The 8,227-nt window shown below is 39.8% G+C and overlaps 1 long non-coding RNA gene across 1 annotated transcript; it reads right to left on the bottom strand.

Moving 5' to 3' along the window:
* Positions 1 to 4,522: 4,522 nt before the first annotated feature.
* Positions 4,523 to 7,283, bottom strand: LOC112623827. Its single transcript, XR_003119210.1, has 2 exons — positions 7,151 to 7,283; positions 4,523 to 4,972 (listed from the first exon to the last, which is right to left on the bottom strand). It is a non-coding gene; the product is annotated as an uncharacterized LOC112623827 (long non-coding RNA).
* Positions 7,284 to 8,227: the final 944 nt, after the last annotated feature.

Genomic DNA, 8,227 nt, shown 5'->3' on the forward strand with positions numbered 1-8,227 from the left:
TTGTTGTCTATTTTTCCTTTCAGTTCTTTTAGTACTTGCTTAATATATGAATATTTAGGTGCTCCAATGTTGGGTGCATATATATGTACAATTGTTACATCCTCTTGATGAATCGGTCTCTTTATTATTATATAGTAACCTTCTTTGACTCTTGTGACAGTTTTCGACTTAAAGTATATTTTATCTCATGTAAGTATAGACACTCTTGCTCTTTTTTGGTAACCATTTTCATGCAATATTTTTTTCCCATCTCCTTACTTTCAGCCTGTGTGTGTTTTTAAGGCTAAAGTGAGTCTCTTGTATGCAGCACATAAGGTCTTTTGTTAATCCATCAGCCATTTTATGACTTTATATTTGAGAATTTGACCCATTTACATTTAAAGTGATTATTGATAGGGAAGAACTTATTACTGCCATGTTGTTTTCTCACTGTTTTGTAGTTCCTTTGTTCCATTCTTCCTCTATTGCCCTCTTTTATAATGTAATGATTTTTGATGGTAGTATGCTTTGCTTCCTTTCTCTTTATCTTTTGTGTATCTATTACAGCTTTTGGGTGGGTGCTTACCATGAGGCTTACATAAAGCATCTTGTAGTTATAATAGTCTATTTTAAGCAGAAAACAACTCAACTTCAGTTGCATATGGGAATTCATTGCCACTGGACCTGCTTTATAAGAAATGCTAAAGGGAGCTCTGCAAGTTGAAATGAAAAGATGCTAACTAACAACATGAAAACAAACGAAAAGATTCTAACAACATGAAAACATATGAAAGTATAAAGCTCACTATAAAATTAAGTAGTCAAATTTAGAAAAGCTCTACACTTTACCTCTCCTTCCCCATATTTTATGTTATTGATGTCACAATTTACCTCTATTGTGTATCATGTATCATTAACAAATTATTATAGATATAGTTATTTTTAATACTCTTGTCTTTTAACTTTTATATTGGAGTTAAAATTTATTTATGCGTGTACTTTACAATATCAGAGTATCCTGAATTTGACTATATTCTTATTTTACAGTGAGTTTTATACTTTCATATGTTTTCACATTGTTAGCATTTTTTGCTGTTTGTTTCAACTTGAAGAACTCCCTATAGCGTTTTTTGTTTGTTTGTTTTTTGAGACAGAATCTTGCTCTGTCACCTAGGATGGAGTGCGGTGGCACAATCTCAGCTCACTGCAAGCTCTGCCTCCCAGGTTCATGTCATTCTCCTGCCTCAGCCTTCCAGGTAGCTGGGACTACAGGTGCCCACCACCTTGCCTGACTAATTTTTTTGTATTTTTAGTAGAGATGAGGTTTCACCATGTCAGCCAGGATGGTCTCAATCTCCTGACCTCGTGATCCACCCACCTCGGCCTCCCAAAGTGCTGGGATTACAGGCGTGAGCCACCACACCCGGCCCCCTATAGCATTTTTTATAAGGCAGGATATAGCTAATATCCCCAGGTGGTCTCCTTGCCTCCTCCATCCCACCTTGCCCCCCTAAACTCTAGCATCCACTATATGAGGCTGACCCCTTGTTTCCTGCTATAGGATATGTAAAGTGAAGACAAAGAATTCAAGAGGTTATCTGCAATTCCTGATCCTACCTGAAACTAACTCTGCTTCAAACTGTGTAATAAGTTTTCTAGTATTTGCTTAGTACTTCCTAGTTTTGCATAGTGCAATAGCCTGTTCAATCATCCACAGAAATTGGGTAAATGCCCTTTTACTTTTTCTTTCTTCGTCTAAATGGACTATAGAACGTGAAGCTGTTGGCTTTGTGTGCTCACCAAAGAGTCATCAGTTTTACAACTGAGACATTTTAGTGGTTTAGGGGGACTCCTCCCACATCTTCTCTAAACCCTATTTTAGAAAAGGCAACTATAGGGGAATTCTGGTTATAGCACCTCCTCCACACACATGCTTCCCCCTGTACCCCTCTTCAGGAAGCTGCCCATGTACTAGATCTAAAAACCTCAGACAAGTCTGAGAAAATCCTGATCCGACATGCTGCCCAGGTTTCAAAGGGTTCTTATAAATCAGATTATGGAAGAAATTTCCAGACACTTTTTGGACTGTTTGGGCATAAACAAAATCACTAATAAATATTAGATCATCCTATAGTGTCTTCACTTTCCCAGTTGTACCTATCCTGCACTTAAAAGGAATGACCCAGGGTTTCTGGACCCAGTCAAGATACTCCTAAGACAACGTGAGAAGCCAGAATCCCTTGGCAGACTTTTCGTTGAAGAGAGTTCAGAAACCAAGGAAATGACAAGTCCTAATGAGTTGTCAGGAGAAAATGGACCATAATATGAATACCAAAATAAGTGATATAGTTCTACATGGAGAATTCTTGCATACATTCGTATTCAGGAGATTTGGGGAATGGAGTGTTCTGTTTAATTATTAGTTAGAATATAGTTTATTCGTTAGATTATTGGTTTGGCTACAGTTACAATGAGACTCAAAATAACTGTGGCTTTAAAAACACACACTTTATTTTCCTGTAATACAAAAACGCAGGTTGGCAATTCAGGCTGGTAAATTAGCCCCACAATCTTGAGGGTCTTCTTTATGTTGCTCTCTCATCCTCAACAACTGGTTTCCATCTGAAAGTCTGTAATGGCTGGCTTAACTCCTATTACCCTACCAGTTTCCCAGCCAACAAAGGGAGCACAACAAAGGGGATGAGATGGCACATCCCTTAGCTTTAGAGCACAGCCAACAGTGTCACACAGTACCTTTATTCAGAGTCCACTGGCCAGAACTGAGTCCATAGCTATATCTATCTGCAAAGAGTGCTGCAAAATAGAAGCTTTAGCTGGGCAACCATAAATTCTCTTATGAGAAGAAGAGATTGGGTCCGGGAGGGCAATTATTAGTTCTTCCACAGTCTACTTTCTAAGCATTAGAATATAATATCTAGAATTAATATAGAAAGTGGTTCTGTAATTAACTATCAATCCCTTCTCACTAAAGAATTGGCAAAAAGCATAGTCTGGAGTAACTCCACTTTTATTATTATGATTGCATATATTTTTTTCTTAATCTTCCTCTGTGGCCCATGTTTTACATGCCACATTGGTCTACGAAAGTATCATCATTTCTTTACAAACATTTTACATACTTTTATACTAACTTCACATATTTCTTAGTCTCTGGGCCTAGTTTCTAAATATTCTAATTTAAGGGAAGACTTTTCATCAGACATTTCTATAGGTATTGATAATTTTGATGTGTATGGAAGAGACCAAACAATGTGTAAACTTTAAGGAGGCAATTTGGAGAAGCAGAAATCTTGTCAAGTTTAGATCAGATTTTTCTTTATATCAAATCCCAGCTCAACTTTTTACTAATTACTTGATCTTAGACAAGTTAATTTACTTTTCTAAGCCACATATTTATTGGTTTTAAATGTGGGTGGGCTAAAATATATCCTTGCAAGTTTATTATAAGGATTAAACGATTCATTCCATAACAAATGTCTAGCAGAGTGCCTGCTACATAGCAGATGCTTAGTAAATGGCTATCTTCTTAATACACTTGCTAGCTTCTTTATACACTTCACAAAATTCCTGCCACACCCCATCCAGAAGTGATCTTCCTCTCTCTCTGCTCTGTGTTGTGAAAAGTTGAAGACAGCCCTGATGTTCCGGTGAGTCAAGCACCATTTTAAAGTGGTGTGCTGCCTGAAGAATTCTTTCCCAGAGTGCAGAAATCATTTGCTCTATGAAATCTTCGTCATCCCTTGCAGTTCCTCCTCTAATGGTCCAGGAGAGTTGGAGTTTACTATTTAATTTTTTGCTGTTTAATTTGTTTTATAAAGTAATATTTTGCTAGTTAGTTGTTTCATCCCAACCACGTATGCCATATGTGCTTAAGGTCAGATAATCTTTGTTTACGAATTTATATCATTTGTAAACCTGAGAAGAATTTCAGACAGCGTATAAAGTTATGTCTAGTACAGTAAACTTTTTTAAAAATAGAAGATAAAATTAGAAAGATGAAACAAATGGAAAACAAAGAATAGGACATAAATGGTAGTGGGACAGTGGTGAAATGAGTGCCCAAATACACACATCCTCAGAGACTGTAGATGCCTCCCTTTGTCATCAGATTAGAAACTGGGTGTCACAGTGTATTTTGCTAGGGTTATTGTAACAAAAGATCACAAATTTGTTGTCTCACAGTTCTGGAGGCCAGAAGTACAAGCTCAAGATGTTGGCAGGGTTGGTTCCTTCTGAGGCCTGTGAGGGAAGGACCTGTTCCAGGCCTCTCCCCTTTGGCTTGTGGATGACCACCTTTATGTTCACATGGTGTTCTGCCTGAACGTGTCTGTGTCCAAATTACTAGTTGTATCAGGTTAGGGCCCATCCCAATGACCTCACTTTAACTTCATTACTTCTGTAATGTCTGCATCTCCAAATAAGGTCACACCCGAAGGTACTGGAGGTTAGGACTTCAACATACATATTATGGGGAGACGCAATTCCACCCATTGCTTTCAACAGAGCAAACTCAGAGCTCATGTTTTTGTTCTATTTTGTGTTTTATGGGGTTTTTTTTTTTTTTTTTTTCAAAATCTTGCTCCAGGACTTGACAGGGCTTTAGCAAGATCATTTAAATATTAATTACTGTATAAAGCACTAGAGAGGGGCCCCGCTCATGCAGGCTTTGGGATCACAAGGATTCTGCTAGAAGGCAGCTTGCTGCCCCTTGGACTAATTACACGCTAAGAGCCACTGGAAGTGGAGGATTTTTCAGTTCTCCTATTTTACATCTCTTTAGTCCTCTATAATTAACATAAACCATATCGTCTTCCATAATGTTTTCTAGCACTCTCTGGAGTTCACAATTGCTTTTGTATGCTGGTAGTTTCATTGCAGGTTTATTGAGTGCATAACCAAAATATCTATAGAATCTGGGTAAATGTCCTTTCACATCACTGACAGAAATGTCAGCCAAGAATCTGCTAGAAACCTATGAGAAAGAAAACAATTTTTACCTTTCTAAATTTGTAATACAAACAACAATACACAACAATCTCATCTTTATGGCAGTAATGTCTGAACATTTCTTAAGAAAGCAAGAAGGTGTGGAATCAAAATTTTAGAGACAGAAGATGCAAATGCCATCTGCTTCTCAGGGTAGAGAATTGAAGCCAGAAAGATGAAGTCTTCTGGCTCCCAAACCAACATTCCTTTTATTAGGCTTTTTTTGTTAAAAGAATCAAATAGTACTGCTTCAAACACCACCTAGAGACTGCACATGAGGATTTAGTACAGGTGCCCTTTACTTGAACCCCCTAAAGTCAAGTGTGTTTCTGAATTCAAGAATTCTTTGGGCCGGGCGCAGTGGCTCACGCCTGTAATCCCAGCACTTTGGGAGGCTGAGGCAGGTGGATCACGAGGTCAAGAGATTGAGACTATCCTGGCTAATATGGTGAAGCCCCGTCTCTACAGAAAAAATACAAAAAATTAGCCGGGCATGGTGGCACGCGCCTATCATCCCGGTTACTCAAGAGGCTGAGTCAGGAGAATCGCTTGAACCCAGGGGGCGGAGGTTGCAGTGAACAGAGATCACGCCACTGCACTCCAGCCTGAGCGACAGAGTGAAACTCCACCTCAAAAAAAAAAAAAAAAAAAGAATTCTTTGGATTTTAGAAAAACAGTTCAGCACAGTGTACATACTATACATCCATTAACATTCCCAGTAGGGTCAGGGAAAGCTACTTCTAATCAAACACACTAATATTTCTGCAGCAAAGTGTGTGAATGTCCACATTATGTGCAATAAATAAGGATCATTTATAGTGTGATGTCACTTCATGGATCAGATTTTGCCACCAAAATGAGTTCTGAAAGCCTAGCAGTTTTCAGTTTTCACTACTCTTTAGATTTCAGGATTAAGGATAAAAGATGGTTCACTCTCCTTAACCTACAAGTGGGATTCTCAAGCTGCATTTTGCAGAACTACTTAGAGTGCCCCAGCCCAGCAGCACTGAATCAGATTCTTTGGGGTGTGGCCTGGGAATTGGAATTTTTGACAAACAACCCAGCTGATACTGATGCAGACGCTGGGGAAATACTTCGAGAAACACCGCCTAGGGCATAGTGCTACGGCATGGGAAACAGATGGGAACCTCAGCTGGGCTATTTTTATCACGTGCCTCTCCCCAAACCTCCCTTTGACATCACTTTGACCCTGCAGTCAGGTTTCACAGAATTTTTCTGTGACATTTTGATGGAGGTGGGTGTCCAAAGGATAGGAATATACAAAGATCAAAGGGACAGGAGTGAAAAACAAAGCAGAAAAAGGCAGACAGAATTACTATTCTAAACTCAAGCTACAGTCTAGTCATCAGATTATGTCACATGTATTCATTCACTATCTACTGAGTATGGGTTATCGGTCAGACACTGGTGCAGGTAGTTGGACAATCACAAAATAATTCTAGACCAAGTAATTTTTCCCTTTTGGTAATTCTTGTTTCTCTCTACACCACTTGTTGTTTTGGGTTTGGTTTTGTTTTTTGAGGAGTGGGCATCAGCCACTGAAGCACACTGAGTCCTTCCAGGCGGTAGCTCCATCTGCTGGAATAGAAGGAAACTAATCAGTGCCCCACTGTTTGATATAGATGAGTTTTCGCATGTACTAAATCACAATTCACTATTTGACCAGGTCACTTGTGCTAATGGAAGTTGTTAGTTAGCTATAGGTAAGCGGAGGAGAGAATTACTTACGTAACCCCATCAGAGAGCATTAGACTAATCTACATCCTTGAGAAGGCTTTAGTGTTAAATAGGTTAACACCCAGTGAAATTTCCCTAATATAGCCTGTGCTGGATGGAGATGCACTGACCTTCCTTGCAAGAGCCTTTCCCTGAATTTGAGCTCCTGAGAAAAGTTTTGAACATGGCTAGCCCTGCCTTTTCATCTTGGCAGTAGGTAATGAGCTAGGCATGGGAGCTCAGAATACCACCAAAAGCCCTTTAGGGGCTATCCAGGCTTAGCATTCTGTCTGAATGTCCTAAACTTGCTTTGTTGACCTTTATTTACCCTCTCTTCTATTTCCTCTAGCCCTATTCATTTTCTCTACAGTACCCATTTCCCCCTAAATTCACCTTTGGTTTTACTCACCAAAGCTTGTACTCACACCCCTCTTCATCTGGGCGTCTGTTTCTCTAGGTTACTTTTTGCATGGGTTTGCAATATGGAGATCTGGTTATCTCTGCGGAGGTTTCTATGTTGATGTCTCTGTTTGGAGGTCTCTCGGTAGGTAGGTGTGCATCCCTGTGGGAGGAAGTAGCGGTGATAAGGTAGTGTTTATGTTTAGATATATCAGTGCTCACATGTGGGAACATAACATGCTATTTTCAGCCTGGCTGGCTTCTATGGAAAATGGAGGATTTGGATAAGTGGAGGGGAGGAAAGAGGCTGAGAAGGAAGGAGGGAACATTTGTAGAGATGGAAATGAGTGTGACCAATAAGGGATCTATGAAAAAAAAAAACAGACTAGAGAAGCCCCTTCCCCAGTGTCAACCCACAAGAGCAGAGACTTTATTGTCTGGAGTCTCCTCGGAGGCTGGAAGGGGGCCTGATACACAGCAAGCACTCGATATGTGTTGAATGAACGAATGTTATCATTGCAATGGTTACTGTTACATAAAAGTGCATCCTACAGGCTTCCAGAGCTTTGTAAGTTATAGGGTGTGTAGGAATATTTGTGGTGTCAGAAGTAGGTTGGAGAAGGAGAGAAGAGTCAAAGCCGGCCTTGAAAGTCAGACTGAGGAGCTTGAGGTGGAAGGAGCTATTGCAGTAATTGAGGTTGCAGGGGGCAGGGCACTCTGTAAGACTCCTCAAACATGTTGCATCGGCAGTCAGTTCCTTACTAACCAGGTGCTGTGGGACAAGCTTCCCTTCTCACACACCTGGATTCTTCTCTTCTGCCTGTCTCAGAAATGTCTGGGCTCCACAGAGCTCAGAACAGAGGCACCTTCTCTTCTCTGTGTATTTTCTCCTGCAGGCCAATGGTTCTAAACAGTGTATATGCAGATAATCCCATATTTTTACCTCTAGCCAGATTCCTCATCAAGATTCTTGTATTCAACTCTCTAATTGACGATTGGATCATCTTTCTTTTTACATGGCCAAAATAGAACTCTTGATTGCATGTCCCATTTCTCCTTCTTAACACCTGTTTCTACTACTCTGGTGCTCCTAACTCTGTTATTG

Source organism: Theropithecus gelada, chromosome 4, assembly GCF_003255815.1.
Source record: "Theropithecus gelada isolate Dixy chromosome 4, Tgel_1.0, whole genome shotgun sequence".
Lineage (NCBI taxonomy): Eukaryota > Metazoa > Chordata > Mammalia > Primates > Cercopithecidae > Theropithecus > Theropithecus gelada.